Raw genomic sequence first — 25,706 nt, forward strand, 5'->3', positions numbered from 1 at the left:
TTGTATGCAGTCTAGAATGGTGTTGTATAAGACTTGCCGGTAAAAAAGGAAGACTTCTGAGACTTTCCAAATGGAGAAAAACCCAAGCTCTCACTCTCAATTCATAATGGATCACAAGACTTTTGACATCCCTACAATTTGCTTGGAAGATTTCTGGGCAAATTCCATTGGAGGCAGTAAGCAAGAAGCCTGACATGAAAGACCGAGGTAAATATAGAAGATGGTATGTTCCTCTTGGAACACAGCAGTGCCAAGGTGTGTAGTTATTTCTGCTTTTGTTGGCTTCTAGTAAGGAAAAAAAAAACCCCAAAGACTTGTCAGAGAAAGATTTTAATATGAGTGCTGCCAGTGCTGAGAGTTAGCTTGATTCCATAGTACAGTCAGAGCCTGCCCCCTGCTTGACCCCTAGGTCTGTCAATCAGCCATGACCTAGTTTCTGGTTCGCACATGCTCAGATCGTGTACAGCTTCTGACTGAACGCATGCTCAGAAGAAAGCTGGCCTGACGTAATTAGACTAGAAATTTCTCTGCGAAGAACAATTTGATTGGATGACAAATTCTTATAAAAGGCATATGAGCCCCCCACTGGGTGTGGGTGTTGGGCATTGAGGGTGCGGGTATTAAGAGAGTTGGTGGTGTGAGGCATTGTAGGTGGAGGTTTGGAGAGTGTTGACATTCTCTGTGAGGGGAAGGGAGCAGCTTGACTCCTACACAGAGGCTGCTATTGGCAGGGACTGTGACAGGGGGAGAGACTTCCCAGTCCCTCTCCAGCAGTTCCACTCCTCGTACTGGCTTTCCGATTTCAATTCCTCTATTGATTTTTCGGCTACTTGACTTCGATCCCCAGCGTTCACCTTGACCACGATTGGATTCTCGTCACTGACACCAACCGCCACGGCTTCTCTGCGATCAACTCGGTCTGAAAGCAGCATCGTGTCTCATCAATTGGGACTGGCGTCATGATGATATTCAGCGGTTCCACGAGTTACAGTTGTTTGTTTGTGTTCTGTCTTATGAGCTGTTGACCAGCCCTAGGACTAGCTAACAGGCAGCCGCCCCATCCCTCGCGGGGTAGATAGCAAGGGCTTGTTAGTGAACCCTGTGGGCCAGCAGACCCCTTTGTTGTGTATGTTTGTTTAAACTGTAACCGAAGAAGCATCATCACCTATGCCTCACCAGCGTAAGTCAATAAACCACCTCGTTGTTCTATAACCAAACGATTCTCTTGTCTCAGATCTCCTCGCCAGAAAACCCGCCTGCTTCGTGTTCAATCTGCCACCCCAGCCAACCGTGACACTGGGGCTTGGTTCATCCCTCTGGGACAAGACTATGATACATTATGCAAGTCTAGCCACCCGTGTATGTGAGGAAGACTGCTAACCATCTTAAGGCACTGCATGGCGATGCTTGTACCTTGTCTGCTGTCCAAATGCTGATTTTCCACATACCATATAAACTGAAACTTTCTGTTAATAACTCATTTCCTCTCTTTTTATAAATCTATATAATTGTCTAGTACAGACAATAACCATAAAAACTGATTTTCCTTTAATACTTTTTCAGGTGTGAATGGGAATGTGTAAGTGTATATGCTGAAGTAGTAGTCTACAAGTATCCATATTTTAAGCAAAACCTTTTTTGAAAATTGCTTGATGTTACTATTCATAATAAAATACTCTGACTTTAGAAGTGGAATTGAGAACCACCAGGCATTCTGTGTACAATGGAGAAATTAGGCAAGAGCAGGATCAATCAATATGTTACTCAGTAAACAGCCAGCATGAAGGAGCTCAGGATCTGCCTCAAAGGACTTAAGTTATGCTTCCTTAGGTTAGTGTTTATAACAGTCTGCCAGATATTGCATTAATATAATGATTTAAATCTTGAAATCTGGATTTTAAATCCTTTTGATTTGATCAGCTTTTAATTTCATTCTGTATTTTATCTTGATCATTTAATTTTAGTTTCTTCTTCTTCCTCTTCCTTCTCTTCTTTTCTTACTTGTCCCATCTAAACAAGGTCACTGTTGTGGATCTTGGCTCTCCACCAGCTTTGGTCATATGTATCTTCTTCTTCCAACTCCTTCTCTCTCATTTTGGGGTCAGCCCTAGGGCTGATTTTGTTCAGTATCTTCATCAGTGACCTGGAAGATGGGATGCAGTGCACCCTCAGGAAGTTTGAAGATGACACCAAGCTGGAGGAGTAGCAGATATGTTGGAGGGTAGGGTTAGGATTCAGAGTGACCTAGAAAAATTGTAGGATTGGCCCAAAAGAAATCTCATGAGGTTCAGTAATGACAAGTGCAAAGTCCTGCACTTAGGATGGAACAATCCAATGCACCGGTACAGGTTGGGCAGGAAGCAGCTCTGCAGAAAGGTACCTGGAGGTTACAGGGAGCAATAAGCTGAATATAAGCCAAGAGTGAGCCCTTTGCTGTGAAGAAAGCTAATGGCATACCAGGATGCATTGGTAGGAGTGTTGCCAGCAGATCAAGGGAAGTGATTATTCTCCTCTATTCAGCACTGTGAGGCCACATCTGGAGTACTGTGTTCAGTTTTGGGCCACCCACTACAGAAAGGATGTGGACAAATTGGAGAGAGCCAAGCAGAGGGCAAAAAAAATAGTTAGGGGGCTGGGGCACATGACTTCAGAGGAGGGCCTGAGGGAACTGATCTTATTTAGTCTAGAGAAGAGAAGACTGAGAGAGGACTTAATAGCCTGGTCGTTCCAAAGAGGACAGAGCGAGACTTCTCAGTGGAGGCAGATGACAAAACAAGGAGCAATGGTTTCAAGCAAGGTTAAGCTGAGATTGGATATTAGGAAAAACATTCTCACAAGGTGGGTAGTAAAACACTGGAACAGTTTACCCAGATGGATGGTAGAATTTCCATCCTTGAAAGCTTTTAAGACACGACTAGACAAAGCCCTGGTTGGGATGATACATTTGGGGATGATCCTGCTTGGAGCAGGGGGTTGGACTAGATGACTCCTGAGTTCCCTAATCTTCTATGATTCCATGTCCCTATCCACTATATCTGTCTATCTAGTCTTTCTTTTTCCCTTCTTCCTGGTCTTTATGGTGACTTCTTTTTCTGTCTATTCTTTCGGACACCTTTGAACATGCCTATACTACTCCAGTCTTCTCTCTTGTACTTTCTTAGATGCTTACACTACCTTCACCAATCCCCTGATATAAGTATTTCTCACTTTATACATCTACATCACTCCACACATCCATCATTTTCTTGATCATTTAATTTTAGTTAGTTTAGTATAATTAGAACCATTAGTTAAGCTGTCAGTTTAACTGATCTTAAATTTGCCTGTTAACTAGTAAAATTCATAAAAACATGCAGAGCTAGTTTTTCTTTTAAAGTTTCAGTAAGATTCGCATAGTCTCAAGAGCAAATATAATTTAATAAAGCATTTCAGAACTATTAAACTTTGTCTCTAGATTAACACTTATGTCTATCTCCATTATAGAGGTTCTAAGCACCTTGACATACACTGCAGCATCAGGTTCCCAAAAGAAAATCCAAACCCCCAGTGCTTCTTTGAACACTTTCAATCATTTGTATGTGTTGTTCCCATCAAGTATAACATAGTGAATATTTCAGCATTTCACTCACATTTCACTTACTGGTTATTTCAAATGACTATAAAGACAGCTTGTCAATAGACCTTGAGCTACAAGAACACAAGACAATACTGAAAAAAATTTCTTCCCTCTAATTTACAGCATTACAGGTATTATAAATTGATGTAAAATTGCTGCAAAATGAATCAATCTGAATTTGTTACATTTGAAAGTTAGTCATATATGGTTATCAACTTTATGCATTATTTTATTCAATTGCCCACAACAATGAAGTGAATAACCAATGAAGAAAAGTGGCTTTTTTTAAAATTCTGAGCATCTTCCTGAAAAATCTGCAGCTGTCAGAAATGAATGTTTCTTACAAACAGGTAATTATTCATAATGAGTTCCATAGAGAATTCTCTCATGTTCTTTGAGTTGCTTCAAGGCATCAGTAGTGACAGATTATAGACAAAACTATAAGCAAAGAGCACAATGAAATGTTCACCCATTTCAGCTCGTGGGTGTTTGATCTGTATTATAAAGATGTCTGTTTTCTGCAATTTAATAGGCAGATCCTCTGAGCCTTACATCACTTTTAAAAATACATATTTTTCTCTCTAAGTGGTTATTCCTGGAAAGGATTAGTTGTACGTTTTAAGTTTGCACAAGTCTCCTGAAAGCAAATGGAAAACTCTGAAGTAGTACAGATGAAATAATCAATTCTCAGTTAAAAAAATAAAAAAGATTGCCTTTCTTTCATTGAAATCAATGATAGAATCATAGGATTCACGGGGGTTGCCTTGTGGGCATTTGCTTCTCCTTTTATGCTGTTTCTCTGAGAAATTTCTCTCTTCCTCAGCCTTGATTTTTGGGTCTGTTTTAAATTTAGACACAGTATTTGCATTAAAGGGGAAATTTTAGAGGGATTTCAAAGTGTACTGCCAATGAATTTAATATACCTAATTTCCTGAAAAATAGAACAAATCACTAGCCATGTTTTACCACTGAAACAACCATGTTGAAACTGGGTGCACCTACACGAGATGCTTAATGCACAGTAGAATAATTCTATGGCACATTAGTGTGTCATGGCAAAAACCATGGTATTGCACTAATGCAAAATATAATTAGTCTACTAGAAAAAGATGATGTACCTTTGCTACTGCTCACTGGCTACTGTGCATTTATGTAGTACCTCATATCAGAGGTACTAAACTTAATGCACACTAGCAAAGGCACATTAATGCATATGTAGATCCACTGACAGGCAAATCCTAGCCTCTGCAAATTCTGGAAGGTCCTCAATTCCTCCTGCTGTCAATAGAAACTGAAAGCTTCTGTTCCCTAAAATGACTTGGCCCTTTGTGATAACTCCTTTTCTGTAATTATTAAATAGAACTTGTTGTTGATGTAATATATACTTGAAGTTTGGAAACCTGAGAAACACTTAATTATTTCCCCCATCCAAAATAAATACAAATGTGGGAAGAATTTTAAATATTTCATCATGCTTATTAAGTTACTTTTATATTCAGTCCTATAATGTATGCAGTTGTTTAATAATCATATAATAGTTCACAACAAACCTTGAGGAATTTTCCTGCATGTGAAAAATAATTTTTAATTTTCACTAATTAAAAATAGAACCATGTGTATGCTTAATTATATTCATTACCTTTTTATGCTGGAAAAGAATTCCCCAGTTCATCTGAATCTGAAGGTCACAATAATTACAAATTTTATTTTTTTAAATAACTTTAGTTAAAATATGCATAAATATAAAGTTTGAAGTAAATTTCTAGAGATGGGGTGGAGAGCATCTCGTCAACTAACAAAGTTTGCTCTCTTGTTTTCTGTGTTTCTGAGAGACATTTTAGATGCCTAAAACTTAGACCTTGCAGTGCCTAAAAATTAGGTGCCTGGCTTCAGGATTTGGATTTTAAAAAACAGGGATGGGCTTTTAGGCTCCCCCTCAACAGGGAAAGTTGGGAACCTCTAAACAGTCTGGATATAGAGCAGCAGACCACTTAGAACTAACTAAAGAAATACTGGGTGGATCTATGCATCGCCATACAGCGACATAGTGATGCACTACGTCGCCATATGGTGCGCTATGGCGACATAGTGAGTGATCACATGTGATCACAGCTATGTCACCATAGCAGGATGCTCCCCCAGTATAGCATGATACTCTGGTGACATACCAGGAAAATTTACCCATGCACCGCACACATGACACAATACCCACCTATACTGCACCATGCTTTAGTACTTCCAAAAGGAAGTACTAAAATACGGTGCTGTAGCAACATCACTGTACAGAAATATGTAGACATTTCCACTGAGTATAGAGATATGTCTGAATTCCCAGTTCACAAGTCATAAGCACCTAACTCAGGGCTTTATGTCTGGTGCTTCTGTTCAAGCAGGTTCCAAAGTACTGAGTGCATTAATTTTTTTAAACAGCATGGTGGTTTGAACATTTACCTAGGATATGAGGATTCTGCAGCTTGAAGGGATTCAAAGCTACATCTTCTGTTTTCCAACAGAATGCCTTAGGGCAGGGGGCAGCAACCACCAGTGTGCATGCTGAGCATGGCATGAAAGGTCATTTTGCTTGGCACACCACTGCCAGCCCAGGCTCTAAGCAGCTGCTGCTAGCCATGGATCCCAGGCTGCTCCAAGCAGGCGGCTGGGAAGCTGTAAGCCCTGCTGCAAGGAGACTGGGCTCTGTGGGCCAGCTGCAGCTGGAAGGCTGCAAACAACTGCTCCAGGCTCTGGCATGTCGGCTCTCCAGCACCTTCCATGGTAGACATTGTGGTGTTTTTGGCACTCAGGCCAAAAAGTGTTGCCTATCCCTGCCTTAGGGAACGTGTAGATGAACCGGGGGCCCCAAACTGAAGGGGTGGGTTTTCAAAAACATGCAGCTCAGACATGCAGGCAGGCTCCAGGGCAGGAAAAAAAAAGATCAGGCTTGCTGCTTTTCTTAGGCAGACCCTGCTTTTCCGGGCAGCTGCCAGGCTGCCTACAGGGCTTCCTGCAGAGCTGCAGAGTTGCATGGAGCCTGGTGCTTTGCTCCACATCTGTAGGGGCAGCAAATTAAAACTATTCAGAGGAGTTTTAATTTGCTGCACTCCAAGTCATTTAAGGCATATTACACTGCCAAATTTCCTATAGCGGCTGGAGTTAATGCGCAATACACCACCAAGGTGTGCAAACACTGACACCATCAATGCAGTGCAAAAGCGTTTAGCTGGCTTTAATGTGTTGTGCACACATGCCCCTCATTTTGTCTACACATGGCCTTAGTCAGCAACCTATAGGATAGCCTTGGTGCGGGCAATTTCCACCTCTCTTGTTGAAGCTGGACCAGTGTGCAGCCAAGGCAGGAGTCATAAGGCAGGAGGAGAGCAAGAAAGAGGAAGCCTGAATGTAAAGCCTGATGTTTAGGATGTTCAGTCTTTTGGGGGGAGATGGGGGATGCGGGGAGGGAAGGATCATAGGGCATTTCATGACTGGACATATTCCAAAACCAGGCTGCTGTGGCTATAGAATTCCCCTATTGCTGTGTTTGTGCACAGTGACTGAGCACTTTTTTTGGTGGTGTATGACCTTGCTAAAGGATTGTGATACAACATAGCCTGCATTATGTTTTGCTGGTCAGTCCCTGTGGATCACACTGTATCTGGGTGCACTGGAATAGAAGCCAAAGACAAACTCAAAGCCAGGTACCAGTTCTAGTCCAGAAGCGCATATTGAGGGTCAGGACAAGGTTGTGGTCAGAGCAAACAGTTGATCTAGGTTATGAAGTCCAAGACAGGAACAGGAGCAAGTGGGAGCAGGCAGGAGATTCACAAGCCAGAGGTCCAAAGCACAGAGTCAGGTTTTGGCATGCCAGCCAGGCCAGAGGCACAGCAAAGTATTCTGTTGCCCAGCGGCCTCTTTACTTTCTGGTCTGAGCTTCTATTGCCAGTGTATGCAGCCTCTCCCTGACAGATGATTCAGCTGGATTGCCTGATTACCTCCATCTAGGGCCTGGGATCAGCTCAGTCTCAGCTGGACCCCAGCTTCTTAAAAAGATAACTTGTGTTATTACCAATTCAATTGAAATGGAAATGTAATGTGTGGAGGAACCAGGGGGAACTCTGCAGAGCTGTGCTGACAGTTAATTTGGACTACAACTCCCCAAGCACCCAGGGGCTGTGGGGCAAGGGAAAAAGGAAGAGGAAGCTTGAGGCTGGAGTAAGAGGAAGAGAGAGCAGTATGCATGTGGAACCTGGTCAGCCGTATACAGAGGAGTGCACAGTGGAGCTGGAGATCTCACTGGCTCGGTCAGCCAGAACTGTGGCCTGAAGGAGCTGGACTCAGACTTGGGGGCAGCTGCAGGCTGCTGTTTGAGCACTCCAGGAACTAAAGGCTTGTTTGGGAACACCGCTGGAGGTGTGAGGGAGAAATTTGAAGTGCTGAGTATATGTTACCACAGTATGGATGTTTCTTTACCTCTTACCTGTTCCCGCCATTTGGCCTATTGGTTTGTGACCCTAACCTGTATGATTTTCTATATACAAGTGGGAACTTGCCCTTCCTTCTTGTGATAGTTTCTGGGGCTGCAGGGTTGGCACACCATTTTTTTTTCCTTGTATGTTTAAAAATTGAGTTAGTTTCACTTTTTCTTCAATCTGTTCTGTGCTTTATAGTAAAAACAGTGGTTTCAAATGAAATGTTACTCCAGATTAGCAATATATTGGCAACTTCTTTCAGGGTACCCCAATCACAGTGATCTAGGCAAAAAAGGACATAGGTATTTAGTAGGTAACATAATTTGGGAAGCAATTTAGCATTTCCAGCCAATATATATATTCCTGCCCATTTTGCAGAGCTGATGAAGCAGCTGGGGTTGAAGTAGTCTGTATGTAAGGCATAGCCTGAAAAATAGGCTTTCCATTATTGCAACTCTCCAGAAGCAGTGGAATATCTTAGTGAACACCAAAGCTGCCAACTGTTTTAACAATGTGAGATCAGATACTCTTAAAGAAATGAGATGTCGATATAGAGAATTCTTCAAAGTGCTTCCTCTTCAGCAGCAGCAGATCTGTCTTTTCAGAGACTTGCTCTTAATTCTGTTGCTCATCCCTGCCATGCCATGGGGGAAGGAAAATACAGTGGTATTTTATATTTGATGTGAAGACGATGTTGAGCAGCTGCTTATTGCTGGCACTTTAATTCATGCTATTTCAGAATCTTCCTAATGGCTTTCATAGAGATGTTGAGCAGGATAGAGGAGAGGTATAGCTCTCGCTGAACATCCAGACAAACCTTCTGGCAGTGAAAGTATTAATATCCAACATGGCATTCTGGTCAGTTTAAGACTGAAGTTGTCTTAGCACACTCAAAGTAAATCCTTCTGTGACTGTGATGTGGGATAACAGGACTGGATGGTCAGCTCTATCGGATGTTGAAAAGGTTACACTAAGTAACCTGGAGTACTGTGAGACTTGAATGTGGGGCTCTTGTTTATGGGTAAAAGAGATTCACCAATCAATGTCACTATATTGGCCCATGTTCCATGTCATGGCCTGCAGTCTGATTGGAAAGATGCAAAGCATTGACAGTACTAAGTGACCTCGGTAGAATCCTTTTATGAGTTTCTTGATTACCTTCTTTAGCAGTGTAATGAAAGATACTGAAATAGAGTGGTCTGTTACACTGAGCAAATTCTGTAAATACTGGTTGAATTGGGATGAACTCAAGACAGAAGTTGGGGTAGACTAGCCTGGATATGCCCTGGTCATTACAAAATTTAGACTGGAAATTAGAAGGGGGATTCTAGTAATAAGAGAGGATAAGGTTTAGAATGGTTTCCAAACAAGTGGAAGGGGCAAGGAAACTGCATTGCTTCAGGATGGAGCTTGACATATTACAAAAAGGACTGTAATAGGATAGGGGTGTTCTTGAAGTAGAAATAGAGCATGTATAAATAAGTGGATTCTAATATCTGACACCCCTACAAAAGGGTTAAAATAAAACTTTCTCACTGGTTGTGTCTACACAAGACACTATACTGTACAATAGATTAATTTGGTGTGCAGTAAAGCATCATCATGTAACCATGCTCATAAGCTATACTCAGTAAACTAGTCTACTGCGTAGTTAGCTAGTACCTGTAAATACAGGTAATAAACTAATTGTGCAGTAGATAGTGTGCAGTAGGGCTCATGTACATGCAGACTGGGAGCTTTGCTCCCAGTCAGCCACACCTGCAGGAGGCCTGGTCCTGGCTTTGCTTAGCTCCCATCTCTCCTCAGAAGCAGGGAGCCAATCAGTGCAAGGAACGTGTCCCTCTCTGTCCCCACCTATCCCAGCACTGCAGGGCTCCTGGCTTCCCCACAGGAGCAGGGAATTGAGCAGCACTGGGAATGGAGAGCTCTGCCTTCCCCTCTCAGCCAAGGGCTGGGTGGGAGCTATCCTGCTGGTGGGGCAACTAGCAGCAAGTCCCCAGCTGGGAGGGGAATTCCCACTCAGCCAGGAGCTGTACCATTAGTGGGGCAGCTAGCAGTGAGCCCCTAGTGGGTGAGGAATCCCAGCTCAGCCAGGGATGGCCAGGAGTTGTCCCACTAGTGAGGCAGCTAGTGATCAGGCTGATCAGGGAAGGGGGCTGAGAAGTAGCAGTGGGGAAGGGGACTCTTTTCTAGCCCCCTTCCCCAATCAACCTCCCCAGCTGTGGGAGGGAACATTTTCTAGCTCCCTGCCCCATTGGGGCACTTTGGGGCTCCTGGCACAGCCCCCCCCCATGTGGCATGGGGCAGTGCGGCTCAGCCCCAGCCACCTGGCACCTGGTGCCACATTGCATGGGCCCAGCCTAGTGTGGCATGGTGCTGTGCACCTTCAGGGAGCTCTGGGGCACTCAGGCTGTCACCCAGTGCCCCACACCACTTGCAGGAACTGCCTGTCATGCTGGGTCAAGTCCTAAGTGCACAGGCCCTGCATGCTATTGGGCTGAGCCAGTTCCATGCACGCAGAATGCAGTCCAGCAGAACAGGCCCCAGGTGACAGCCTGAATGGTCCAGAGCTACTTTATGGCTGTAGTAAGAGAGAAGAACTTGTGGACATTTTTGGACAAATGGTGGCCTATGAATGCAGATGATTGGCCTCAATATCCTTTCAAGGTTCATGTTCCTCTGTAACCACCCATCACCTTGGTTGCTACTAATCTTAAAAAGCCCAAAATACACCTGATTCTCATTCACTGACCAAGACCTAGATGCACTAATCTGAGATGGAGTCACAAACTTGGCTCAATTTCCTTGCAGAGATTTTACAACTTCCTATTTTAGGAGTGGGCTGAACTCAGATGGATGGTTTTATACTACTAGACCTTTGTTTATTGTCTAATTCTACATGTCCTTAGAGGTTATCCTCATATCCTTTGAGAAGCAGATGATCTTCCTATGATGGACTACGTTCTTGACATGAGACATTCTGGGTTAATAAGGCTATTCATAGTTTGGAATAGTTCAGGGCATGATGAGATAAGGAGAACTTCCAGATGTTCTTATCTCCAGGAGCTTATCTCCTCATATTGCTTTGTTGGGTGTAGTTTAATTTAATGTGCATTGAGGGCACATGTGTACATATGCACTCCCTTAATGCACATTAAAAATGGGGAAATTAGGTTAATCACACCTACATTTGAAATGCAGGTATCAAATTTAGGTGCAATTAGTTAAAACGCATTAACACACATGTAGACGTGACCAGCACTAACTTTAGTGCAGGGTCTGCCCAGCCACTAGGGACACATGGCAGGGCTGCAGGGACGTGGCACTAAATTTAGCTAACTAACTTTTGTGCTAAGTCCCTGCATGTGTAGACACCTGTCAAAAATCACTTAATGCGCATTAAATTTAGTTGTGCTTAAATGCACATATAGGCGCACTCGTTGAATACTTGAGACCAATGCCCAGGCAGCCACTGGATTATAGTATTTTTGTTTGTGCCCTTTCTAGTGCATGAAAACCATGAAACCATGCCAAAATCACAAAATTTAAGTTGTAACTTAAATTCAAAACTAGTCTCCCTACATGCCTGGTGGAAGGTAAAAAAAAACAAGCCCACTACTATATCTGTTGAGTTGTCTGGTAGATTATATGTATGTATTACATTTAATAAAACTGAACAAATCAAGTAATCCCTGTGAAATTGACTGATAGATAAATTACTACTTGACACAAGAACAGATATCAGAATTGTCTATATATTATACAGCTATGGATATTGCAGCAGCTGGAGTCTTTATTTGAAAAAGTAGTTCCATAATATTAACTACTGGGAATAGCAAATGGAGTGGGAATGAAGCTACATTTTACTTATGTTTTATTTTCTCATCTGAGTGGAGCACTGTATTTACAGAGAAACTGCAAACTGAAAGTCTACTGAAAACACTACAACTACAAAGGAATAGACTGTGGGTAAAACCTTAGATAAACATCTAGAATTTTGATAGATTTATGATAAAATCCAAAGGGAAATGGAAGATACAAAAAGAAAACCTATGAAGAGAAAATGTATATCTACTGTAACATATGTACTGTGGTGGGATTAAAATATGCTGGAAACCTTCCTAAAATCTTGGAGAGGCATTCTATATGTAAGCTACCATACATAATGCTTTGCAGATCAGGTTTCCCTGGTCATTGCTCAAATACTATCATGACTGGCACTAAAAAGAGATGTGAGGTGGGTTGAAAGCTCTGTGTGTATATCCTCCTCTTGAAAGTATTTCCTGAATAAGGCTTGAAAATCTACATCTAAATCATCTACATTATCAAAAATAAAAAAATATTCCTCTCTGGTCTAAGAATGCTAAATTCTTCATGCAATGTAAGCTCAGTTTAATTATTATTCACTCTAGAGAAAACTATAAATTGCATAATATTTCAAAACAAGGCCATGGTCCTATTCATCTGTAACTGAAAAGATGAAATGTGCTTTTATTTCCATGTAGTTTGCCTTATTATTGAACAGAAGCACTAGTATAAGTGTGCAGCAGAGGACCAAGCCTGGACCCTGCTACGCTTGCACCTTGAGGCAAATCTGGCTGGGAGACATGGCCACCAAAAGTGCCAGAGCCACGGGAAAATGCCAATCTGGCACCAAATGGGTTAAACCACATGTACCACTGGCAGGCATAGCTGGGTCCAGCTCCCATAAAACCAAGGAAATTCCAGTCCTCAAAAAGAAGGCAGCTCAACTTACAAGTCCCCTGGAGATGGGAGACAAGTACCTTGCATTTTGAGTGGAAGTGTGAATGAGACGTGGAAAAGGGAGAAGAGGGACTCCAGCCATGGAAACAAAGGGGGAAGGCTGACGCTGAGACCACTGTCACACAGACTTGTCCCAGCCTGGTAGGCAAGAAATCTCCTCTGATAGAGAGTGAAGAGAATCCCAGTCTACACTGAAGGTGAATAATTACCAGGCTTGAACTGATTACAGAAGAAAGGGGGAAGTTGAGAAATGTATGAACTGTAACATGTGAGGCATTGAAATTAATTAAAGACCGATCAAAGAAGATAATTGATTAATTGGAGCATGAATTTCATTATGTGAGGTATTCAAATTAATTAAGGACTGACTAAGAAAATTGATTGATTAAGGAGGCTTACTGAATTGAGAAGGACCCAAATAAACCTGGAGGGATGTTTAGGGGGACTCAGGTAGGATAACTAGGCCAGGTGTGTTAATTTAAGTTAATTTAATTTGGAACCTAACTGACTCATGCCTAAAAAAGTGCTTGACTAGAGAAGGACCAAAAAGGTCATGCCAAGAGGGAAATGTAGGAAACACCTTGGAGTTAAACCTATTGCCCAAAGTAGCACCAACTGGGAGACTGTCAGGTCAGGGTATAAGGGAAGAGGAGCCCTGTAACTATACCTGGCAAACTTATATCAACTGACCCATTAGCTAGATATCCACCTCCCCTTGTACATTTTAATATCATCTCTCAAAAGAGAACAGCATAGGAGTGATAAAAGGGTCAATTAATGGGTCAATGGGTGATCACTGTTATAAAGTAGAAAGACTTTCAGCTTCTTGTCCATTTATGTAATCATGAATTGACATGAGCAATGATAATTTTGGTCATAATAAGAATTTAAGAAACAGGAATACTACATGATGTATATCTAGTTTGTGTTGTGTGGCAGGGCACTGTTTGTGCCTACCACTTTAAGGGCCTGGAGCTGGCAGCTGCCGGGTACCTGATGAGGCAGTCATTTTGAATCTTGGGCTGCCCATATAAACAGGGCAGTTCTGCTGCTGCTGGAGGCCAGGTAATAACACCGTCTGGCTGGAGGGCTGCTGGTGTCACCTGGAAGTAAGGGAGGAGCTGTAGGGGATGGTTAGGAGGCTCCTGGTCCTGGGTGTGACCTAAAACTGCACCCTGCTGGGGGTGGGTGGCCTGGTGGGGCTCCCAGTGGTGTGGGAGCCCCCAGAAAATGCCAGGCCAGTTATCACCCTGGCGAAAGGTGGGTTGGGATGCCTTAACCCCTAGCCCCCACAACTGGGTGGGTTACCCCTTTGTAGGGTCTGGAGGGTGGACCCCTGCAGAGAGAGAAAAAGCCATAGACTCATGCCTGTCTGGACTTCCCCTGACTAGTCAATACTGGGGCCAGGACTGGAAGGGTCGAAGGGCCAGGGGCCCACCGTGAGGAATGCCCAAGAGCTGTGCGCTTGGGGCTCCGACTGGCCTGGAGGTGCGCCAGGGCTAGTAGCCAAAGGTCCCGGGGGACCATGCCCAACGGGGAAGTAGTGCAGGGAGCCATGCTACCCAGTATGAAGGCAGATCAGACCACCTGAGGAAAAAAATCCAGGCGTGGTACAATTAGGAGGATTCTGGGGCCCAGTGCCAGGGCTGGTGATGATGATAACATCTAGATGCCATCAGCGAGGCTTGAGCTGCGGTGTAGGGGAGGAATGGAGCTCCTGATAGCGCCCCCTGGCATCAGGGCAGGAAATGGGCAGCCTCCCACTTAATTACATCAATGAACTAATTAATTCCAACAAGGCATAGTGGGCAAGAAGGCGGGAGGTTAGCCAAGAAACAGGTGGGCGGGCCACAGGTAAATCGGCCCCGAGAAGGACCCCTGTTAGATGCTGCCTTTAATCACAGATCACATTCTTATTCTTTCTTGACTTTTTTTTTTAAACAAAACTGATTCATGGCAAAAGTATATAAGATTCAAGCCAAATTTCTTTGTTCTTACGGCGAGTAGTAATTTTCTCTCTCAGTCAATTCCAGTGGGATATCTTGAATTGCTTAGTCTTATTAAATGTAATATCATTTTAACAGATCTTGACAATTGACAAAGCTTCTTTGAAACCCAGATTGGTCAACACTTAAGTAACCTGTGTAATCCAAACTTTTTTTTCACAAATCAGTAAAAGATAACATACAAATCTTGAAGCTGTTGTACTACAGTATTGCCTCTGTTTCATCCATATCTGCATCAGAGGCATAATGGGCTGACTTTGCACTCTGGGCAGCAGCAGTACATGGGCTGCACTAGCTGCTACTGTCAGCTGCAAAGTTGGCCGTTTTTGTGCTGCCTTACCCTCTCAAAAATGTGGTGTCTGGGGCTATTGCCCCAACTGCCATCTTCTTCACCCTGCCACACCCTCTCTTTAGTTATGCTACTTATCTGCATGTGCTGTGTGATTCACAATATCTTTTGTGAGGAACGTCAGCCCAGATCTGAACTGGTCTTTAGGAAATTTTTAACAGCTTAATTATGGAATGGACAAAATTTATTCTGACAAAATATAACAGCAGCTTATTTTTAGGTTGAGTAATTAGAACAAATGCTACATTTATACTTGCTCCCTGATTTTGTTTTCAATAAAAAGCTTGTCATAAAATAAGAAATGCTGACAGACACTGAAGAGAAGATGTGAAGAGGAAATGTGTTAAGTAACTCAGTATTTTTATAAAAGTCTTTTTCATACTTTGGGTATCATGCTTATTACCTCAGCATAAATATTGACATCAAAACTTTCCAAGCAAAGATCTCGAGCTTATTCTGTTTTTTGTATTTTTGAAAGAAGACCTGAACCATGGTTAAGCTTACTGAGTTTTCTACAGTCATTGTCATTTGGTGATGAAATCTATTGTTATTACCTAAAGCCTAAAGAATGCCCAATAGTTTCATAGTTTCATAGTAGCTAGAGTCGGAAGGGACCTAGGTAGATCATCTAGTCCGACCCCCTGCCTTAGCAGGAAAGAGCACCGGGGTCAGATGACCCCGGCAAGGTGCTCATCTAACTTCCTTTTAAAAATCCCCAGGCTAGGAGCCTGCACCACTTCCCCTGGAAGCCGGTTCCAGGACCTAGCCGCCCTGACTGTGAAGTAGTGCCTCCTAATATCTAATCTAAACCTACCCTCCGCCAGCTTGTGACCGTTATTCCTGGTCACTCCTGGCAGCGCACGGGGGAACAGGGACTCCCCCAATACCTGCTGATCCCCCCTGACCAGTTTGTAGCAGGCCACAAGGTCCCCCCTTAACCTTCTCTTGTGGAGGCTAAACAGGTTCAGGTCCCGTAGCCTCTCCTCATAAGGCCTGCCCTGCTGACCCCTGATCATACGAGTGGCCCTCCTCTGAACTCTTTCCATATTGTCCACGTCCCTCTTGAAGTGTGGCGCCCAGAACAGGACGCAGTACTCCAGCTGCGGCCTGACCAGTGCCGCATAGAGGGGGAGGATCACCTCCCTGGACCTGCTCGAGATGCATCTGTGGATGCATGACAGGGTACGGTTGGCCTTCTTGACTGCCTCCCCACACTGCCGGCCCATGTTCATCGTGGAGTCAATGACGACTCCAAGATCCTTTTCCGTCTCCGTGCTGGCAAGAGGGGAGTTCCCCAACCTGTAAGTGTGGTCCCGGTTCTTCCTCCCCATGTGCAACACCTTGCACTTATCAGTGCTAAACCCCATCCTATTCTCATCCACCCACCGTTGCAACCTGTCAAGGTCAGCTTGTAGCCTATTGCACCCTTCTAGTGCACCCACATCCCCCCACATCTTAGTGTCATCAGCAAACTTGAACAGGGTGCTTTCTACCCCGTCATCCAAGTCACTGATGAAGATGTTGAACAGTGCGGGCCCGAGGACCGAGCCCTGCGGAACCCCACTGCCCACATCCTTCCAGGTCGAGAAGAACCCATCCACTACCACCCTCTGGGTGCGGCCCTCCAACCAGTTGGCGACCCATTTGACCGTGTGGGCATCGACACCACAGTCTCCCAGCTTTTTGATGAGGACAGGGTGAGAGACAGTGTCGAAAGCCTTCCGGAAGTCCAGAAAGACTACATCCACAGCAACCCCTGCGTCTAATGATTTGGTGACCTGATCGTAAAAGGCCACCAGGTTGGTCTGACAAGACCTGCCACTGATGAACCCATGTTGGTTGCCCCTGAGCAGGCATTCCCCCGCAAGGCCCTCCTGGATGTGTGCCAGGATAATTTTTTCAAAGAGCTTACCCGGGATTGAGGTAAGACTAACTGGCCTGTAATTTCCCGGGTCCTCTTTTTTTCCCTTTTTGAAGATAGGGACCACATTGGCCCTCTTCCAGTCCTCCGGCACCTTGCCAGAGCACCACGAGTGCTCATAGAGCCACGCCAGGGGTCCCGCAATGACCTCGGCCAGTTCCTGTAGAACCCTAGGGTGAAGATCGTCCGGACCAGCGGACTTGAACACGTCCAGCCTCTCCAGAAGTACCCTAACTAACTCCTCGCTAACCCCTGGCCCAGGCGTGTCTCTCTCGGGGCCCGAGGGGGGCCCAGCAGGGAGGTGGCTGAACTGGTCCCTACTTAGGAAGACAGAGGCAAAGAAATCGTTAAATATGTTAGCTTTGTCATCTGGCGTGATGACTAAGTTGCCCATCGTGTCCTGCAGGGGCCCCACATTACCCGGGACCCTCTTTTTACCCCCTATGTATTTGAAGAAGGACTTCTTATTGTCCTTAATCCGGGAAGCTAGTCCTATCTCCATCTCTGCCTTGGCCTTCCTGACTGCCCCCCTACATCCTCGGGCGACTGTAACATAGTCCTTCTTGGTGATGACCCCATCTCTCCATTGGGTATATGCCTCCCTTTTAGCAAGGAGACATTCCCGGATGCTCTTAGTGAGCCATGGGGGTTTATGTGCCCTCCTGCTCCCTTTGACCCTTGTTGGGATTACCTCCCTTTGGGCATGGAGGATCGTCTCCTTAAGGAGCAACCACTCACCTTGGACATCTGGCTCCCTTCCCCTCTGGGTCCTCAGCGCTTCCCCAACGATCCTCCTTAGCTTGTTGAAGTCAGCCCTCCTAAAGTCTAGGGCTGTTGCCTTGCTGCAGCCCTTTGCCACCTTACGCTGGATGGTGAATTCCAGCAAGCGATGATCACTGTCTCCCAGGTGGCCCATCACCCGCAGCCCCCTCACCAGGTCATCACCCGTGGCCAGCACCAGGTCCAACAAGGCGTCTCCCCTGGTGGGACTGTGCACCTCCTGGGTTAGATGGAGGTCCTGCACTCTGGCTAAGAACCGACGTGAGCGATCAGACTTGGCTGACTGCTCCTCCCAGCAGATGTCTGGGAAGTTCAGGTCCCCCATGATGACCACATCCTTAGCCCTCACTGCCTCTGTAAGCTGACCTAAGAATTCCTGGTCGAGCTCTTCTCCCTGGTTGGGAGGTCTATAGTAGACTCCCACCGTTAAGTCTCTCTCCCCTGGACTGCATATAAGAGGACTAGTTTCCGTCGACAAAATAGAACACTTAAGAATACACGTTTTTGGCTCTGATGGCATGAAGGTGGTCCCTAAAGCAGAGCAAATGGAACATAATCTTTATAAAAGCAAAAACCACAAACCTGTGGCAGCAGCAGTATCCAAAGCTGCATGTTCCTCTCTTACCTGGTCAGGACACCTAAAAGAAGAAGGGGCAGTAGCATAACTTAATGGGGTGTGCGGAACATGAATCAGCCCTGGACACCAATTCAGGGGTTCTGCAGGCAGCCCAGGCCATCACTGCCACTGCAGCAGACTATATTCCCATCCACTCCTGCACTGTCCAGGACACCAAATGTCTCAGAGAGGAGGTAGAGGTCAGTGTGCAAGTTGACAAGGACTCCATATGAATTACAAGCCCTTGCCAAGCTTCTGATTCCTGCCTGATTCTATATAACAAACAGCAGCAAACAGGAGTTAAAGATCCCCCCCAAGCAAGGAGAACTTTGAATTCTTCTTTTTCACTGCTTTTTCACTGCTATTTTTCCTCCATGTATGTAGGTGTGAGTGCATGTGCAGAGAAATACTATAGTTCCCTAAAAATAATTGTGAGCAGTCATTTAGTTAGTCAGTAGATGGAAAGTAGTATTATCCAAAACCTTTCTATGGTTTAACCATCACCTTCATGTTAAGTCTGTGGAAATATTCTGAATTATTTTGAAGGTGTGCATTTGAATAAGAACAGCCACAATATTATGAGATGAGAATGAGCATTTGGAAGGATTTGTTGAAGCGGGATGAGTATAGTTGCACTTGAGACAAACCAAGGAGCCTTACTTCAATTGGCAAATTGATGGGTAGATCCAGGACTTTGTGAAGGAGGAGTACAGAAGTAGTGATGAGTACTGCAAAGACAGCTGGACCCCTACTCTCAACTCCCAGGCCTACCTCTCTCTCCACCCTCCGCTTGCTCACCAAGGTGGGCAGATCAGAGACCTTTTTTTAAGTCCCTAAGTCAATAATAATCCCATTGCTCATCCCTCCTGCTCGTTCCCCTCCCATTTCCCCACACTTCCACTGCTGTCATGGGCTGATATTGGTCTAGAGCTGCTCCTGCCCCACTCCAGCTGGGAAGAATGGTAGTAACTGTAGCAGCTGGGGAGATTTTCCTCTCTGCCCAGTCCCCCCATGTTCCATGACAGTTTAAGAGCAAATGCAAGATGAGGGAACACACCCACTGCCATCACCACTGCTGTCCCCTGCTGAGCTTGGCTACAGCAGCTCTGGAGTTTCTTCCCACTGTGAAATGAATTGGGAAGAATTGATTTGGGGGGGCTCTAGAGACACTGCAGCCCGGCTCAGCAGGGGATAGCAGAGGTGGTGAGTGAATTTCCCTACTCTGAGCTTGAATCATAGAATCATAGAAGTAGGGTCGGAAGGGACCTTGTAGATCTTCAAGTCTGACCCCCTGCCAGGGCAGGAGGAAAAAAAACTGGGCTCAAATGATCCCAGCTAGGTAGGCAACAAGCCTCCTCTTAAAGACCCCAGGAAACACCCAGGCAGACAGGAGGAACCTGCCACTGTTGCCACATGGAGTGGTGCAGGAGCAGTTCTGGACTGCCCCCTCCTCCATCAGTTAAGACAGTGGTGGGTGGGGAGGAATGGGAGGGGAGGGAATGTGCTGCTGAAGACAGAGAACCAAGTGCCAAGAACCTGGAGATAGGATTCTTTACCTACTTTGGGGACCTAAAAGCTCCTGGCTGCTACTCCCATAGCATAGTCCAGAAGAGGGGATAGTGTCTGTGTCACTGCATTCCCTCTGAATCTGCCCTTGCTCATCAGCTAAGTCAGGGCTATCCAACTTCTGGGGTGCCAGTGCAGCATGCTGCATAGCCCAACAGAAGCCCTCCTACCATGTGGGCAGCACAGAACTCCTCACCCACTGTGTGAGAGAGCCCCACTCCCCAAACTCCCTGTCTTCCTCCCTGCACCACCCCGGGGGGGGGCAGGAAGTGGAAATTGGAGGATGGAGGGTGTGTCCAGAAGCCCAAGAAGAGGCAGAAGCAGAAACATTGGCAGGAGTGGTGGCCAGGTGGGACCCTGTGCTAGGTCAATGTACTACTTGAGCTAGGGCCATGGATTGGATCTTAAATTGTAAGGCATCTGGTACTTCTAGAGTCTCTAAAGACAAAACCAACACAGAGTAATTCCTTCTATTATTAGCATCATATTTTGCTGTAATGACTTGTTGTACAGATCTGGAGAGTTGGCCATTTGAACCTATTGATTGGATTTTGACTGTGATTTGAGTATGATCTTTGTGTAATTGCAGTTGAACTAGCTTAGTAAAATAAATATCTTAGTAACATGGTAAGTGTGCTTGCTTATTCCCTTTTAAATAAATCTACAAACAGTACCTAGAGGTTGTCGATTTAATTGAATTGTACCGTGAGTTGCATACTGTGAAGGCATAAGTTAACAATGTAAAAATTTGCAAGTTACTTGGCTTTGCTTCCAAATTAATATCTAAGTCCATCACATATACTAAATTGTTATAGAACACTTCTGGTTTGCACCAGTAAGCAGGTGCTAGGGATGGGTGGGTGAGTGGGGCACAAGTCTTGGGGACTGCCAAAGGGCATGGGGGTGCCAGAATGAAGCAGGAAGAAACCTCACCCTCCCATCACCTACTTCTACTCCTACACACACCTGTTCCAGCCATGGCAGCAAGCAGTGTCAGCGGGTGAAGGCCATGCTGGGAAATGTAGTTGGGTTGCAGGAAGATGTCAGAAGGAGTTTTTGCTCACTTGACATGTGTTTATGGCAAAAAAACAAACAAACTGCAACTGGTGCACTGCTGCAAGACCGTTTGGAACCAGAGCCCTGCAAACAAGGTACAGAGGGAGGGGGAAGAAGGACTGCCCTGGGAGCAGTCTTGCCCAATTACATCTGTGCCAGTGAGCTTACTATTTTGGGTGCTACACTGAACCATTTTGGGGGTACAACATGTGTGGAGTTGGAATTTCAAGCCACACAGAGATGCTCAGTGGGGCACCATACAAAGATGTGAACAAGTCATGATAGAAAGGACTTTGGTTTCTGCCCTGAACAGTTCAAAATATTTAGAGTCAGATGAAGAGGAGGGGAGTGCAGACCAAATAAATAAAATGGGCCAGGTGGTTGATGTATTATATTGGTTTTACACCTTCCTCCTTTATTTTTTTTTTATTTAGAGTTGTGTCATTGGGTAGCCTTGGCCTACAAAGCAAAGAAAGTCAATTTTTACATATAACTTAGCAAATTATTTCAAATAATAAAATCTAAACAAACCCAAAATCTGTCTAATGCTCAGAAAAAAAAGGCGTAAGAAGCCATTCTTGCACCCTGAGCTGGGGTTGTGGTGGTGGCAGCTGCTGCCTAACTTGCTCCCCCTCTGGCTTAGCACCTTGGGTTGGTGCTCTGCTCACCCACCTCTAGTTTTTTGCTACTTGTCTAATATGTATTGGTATTTCCTCAGGTCTAACGCAAATAATGTATCACTACACAGTCTGAAATACCCTTTGTCCACCTAACTTCCACAAAAAATTAGAAGATATGATAAATGACCTTCAAAATATCAGTGTGAACTTTGAGACTCAATTCCAAGGACAGTAAGGTACAGACAAAACTGAAGAAAGGATTTAATATTTCACTGTGGAACCCATTGGGTTGAGGGTTTTCCTGTTTTCTTTCTTTTAATTTAATATCAGGAACAAATGGATGAAGCCACATCAGCAGCTCTTCTGAAAATGCATTTACAGCAAAGAGAAGTCTTATGAGATCTGATCTTAGGAAGTACAGAGCAGTCTTAACTAGGGACAGCTGAACAGTTCATTTTCTATCAGAATCAGAGATCCTTGATTAGCTCTCCAGTGAACTATGCTATTTTGCAGTCAAAGAGAAAAAGCTCTTCTATCACCACGAAGTACAGTGGCTTTTAAGTTCTCTGTTAATTATCTGATAGACGCCCTTCTTCATGGCAACTTAAATGCTTCCATTAAGCTGATGGTGAAGAGCTGGCCCAAAGAACGTTTCGTTTTGTGCCACTGAGAATAAAGTGAATCTTTTCTTTGCTCTTTTTAATACTATAGAAAGGCTTAGGTTTTTACAGGACACAGTATACAAAAGGATAGCATATAAGCTATGGAAAAAAAAATGGGACTCAAGTTTTATGAAGGAAAACCTGGGAAAATATACCTTAATAAATGTTCAGACAACTTACAATCAATAGCATAAGAATAAATAAAGATTACATATGACATTTAGATTAGAATAAGAATAAATAAAGATTACATGTGACATTTAGATTAGAAATACAATATTGTATTCTTTTCAGTTCATATTAGGTGCTGGTTTTTGACCACAAGCCAGAGAAAGGAGAGCCAGGCCACACCTCCTTTGTATAGCCTACTCACACAGGCTATCCCCTTTGTATAGCCTGCGTGTTTAACTCTCTGAGATCGAAGCTGTCATGGGATTGTAATGTCTGCTATTGATCTGCTCTTGCTGAAAAGACAGGAAAGTTGGAGGGGAAAATAACTTTATTCACCTCCATCAAAGTCAGGACAGAAGATTTTAATAATCGTTATGAGGTCAATGGTTGACTTAAGGATGGTTTTTATCGTTGGTTCTCTAGACTTTTTTTCTCCTTACTGTATCTGCCATAGGCCATTGGTGCTTCACCACAGCTGTGCACTCTCTCTCCCAGCAATTCTCTATGTCAGAGGTGCTCAACCTTCAGCCCATGGACCATATCCAGCCTTGGCATGCAGCCTGCAGGGTTTCTCAGATGTCAGAACATTTGGCAGTGGAGGAACAGTGGCAGTTAATATGATCACCTGCCCCCGCTGCCAAATTCCCAAACTCCAAGTCAACAGTGGATTGGAGACAGGTCACACACCCTTCTCCCCCAGCATGGCTAGGCTATGTCCCCTTCTGCTTGCGGGTCTGGATTGGGGCCGACCCGCCCGTTCTTCCACCCCACTTGGGGCTAAGCTGTCTCCACCCTCTTCCATCGACCACCAGCTCGATCTGGCCCACCAAGTAAAAATGTTGAGTACCACTGGTCTATGTGATATGACTGGGATTTTAAAAAGCACTTAAGGCTTTTGGATACACAATTCTTTTAAATTATTAGGAACTAAGCACCTTAATTCCTCAGTCAGCTTTGAAAATATCTTTTTGCATTGTTATTGCATGGTATCTCTTTGGATGTTAGAAAAAATATCTTCATTTCTTTGTGGAAAATTCTGGCTTTATTCACATTTTTCCTGCTCTCTGCTTTATAGCTGAAATGTCAGGAATAACACTTTATCAGGACTACCATTAAATAGGTGCATCTACACATGCATTTAACTGTGCAGTAGACTAACTTGCTGTGATGTAAAGTACCACAGTCTACATGTGTGTTGCTATTAGACTACAGCAAACTAATTTTCACCATGACAGGATAGTACTATCCCCAACAGTACTATCTTACAGTGGTGGAAAAAACTGCACCTAAGTGCATGTGTAACTGCTGACCTGGGTATACATTGCATCTGAGCAGCCCAGGCATCAGGGGGCCAGACCCCTGCCTGCCACCAAGACACATGGTTCCACTCTTTGGGCACTCTTGTGGCCCAGCCAGCCCTTCCACTACCTGATGCCACAACCTAGAACCTGGGACCGTCTCTCTGAGCCTGCCATCATCCTGGGGCTGCTCCACCCAGCTCAAAATTTCTGTGGTTCCAGGTGCACATGAAGACACTGCATTGAAGTTTATTAAGGTGCACTAATTGCACGTGTAGGTGCACCCAGTGTTATCGGACATCCCAATTCCCTCCACATAATGGGTGTTTTGGTAATAGTAATTTCTTCCAACACTTCCTGCTATGTGGTTAAATATTTTGGCATTTTTTTAAGAACCAAGACTTCAAGCTGTTCTTCTTGAGGGGAAGTACCAAGGGTATGGGTGCTTATTCTGGTATCTTATGCTAATACTCAATGCTGGAGAAGTCATCCAGGAAGTACCCTGCCAATGTGAGGGCAATCCTTTGAAGGTAAAATTACCTTAAATGTTCTTATATCACTCCCCTTCCTGCTACTGCTTTAACAAAGAAAGATTGGGGAGGAAGGGGAGTAAAAGTGGAAGAAAGAGGTAAGATGTAACCAGGATTCCCCTGCTTTATTCTGATTTTTAACTATCTTAGTGGGCCCTTACAGGTACTAGCCCTCAGAGATAAGCAACAATATAATGATAATACAGAAATGCACAACCTCTACAAATACCCAGCTTTGGCCTTGGGCTGTGAACAATAACCACTATCCCAGTATATGGTACTTCACGTGGAGCCAAGTTATGAGCTATTTTCTCTGACTTAAACAGCACATGGCCTGAGTTTAGCACTTTTTTTACTTTGTGAGAAACTGAAACTAAGTAGTTTGTATGTATGACCTTTTTTTTTTTTTTTTGCTGGTAACATTTATGAAGTTTACAAAATGATAATGAACTTTGATTAATAGACAGGGAAAGTGTAAATGTTTAGGAAAATAGATGACATGTTATATCTAATTTTTAATGCTGGCATTATGCAATTTTTAAAAAAAAATCTTATGGCTGCATGAAAATCAGATGCTACACAGCTCCAAGGAGACTGGTCTTGTTCTGACCTTTGTCCCTTTAAATCAGAAGCCTAGAAGCAGAATGCCATCAGAATTATAATCCTTGGACTTATTTCTGACCCACTGCACAGCAATATCCTCTCTATTGTTGACATGGGTGAGATCATCCTGGTAGGTATATGAACATAGCTCAATTTGATATGCTCTGTGACAGTCCATGATTTTCATAAAAAATCCTGATTACACTTTCCACAATATTGAATCAAATTAGGTTTCATATATGCTGGAGGGAAATTCTGCATAGAACATGATAATATTTGACTTATGTATACTTATTGTGAAATTAGGTAGCGAATACTTAAATAATCTCTTTCATTCTAGCTAAACACAAGACATCCATTTCCTCTCATGCCTTGCAAATAATTAGACAGAAAAAAATATTACAGTACCAGAACATTTCTCTCTCATAATTTTCTGATCTGTATTAAACACAGTAAGAATTGTATTCCTATGTGTCTTCCTGAATTTTCCACCTGGTGTGGAGTGGTTTTTATCAAAATGCCTATGAACTGTTTCTTGTGAGACTAAACTTTCACTGCAGCAGAAAAGAAATATACACAGATCCCACTAAAAATAATGATGCGATTTATGTGTTTAATTTCCCAACCATTACTTGTGTTTTCATATCCTAAAGCAGTCCTGTTAGAACTCCATTATCTGTGTATT

This window comes from Crocodylus siamensis, chromosome 3, assembly GCF_052110815.1.
Source record: "Crocodylus siamensis isolate JL-2025a chromosome 3, ASM5211081v1, whole genome shotgun sequence".
NCBI lineage: Eukaryota > Metazoa > Chordata > Crocodylia > Crocodylidae > Crocodylus > Crocodylus siamensis.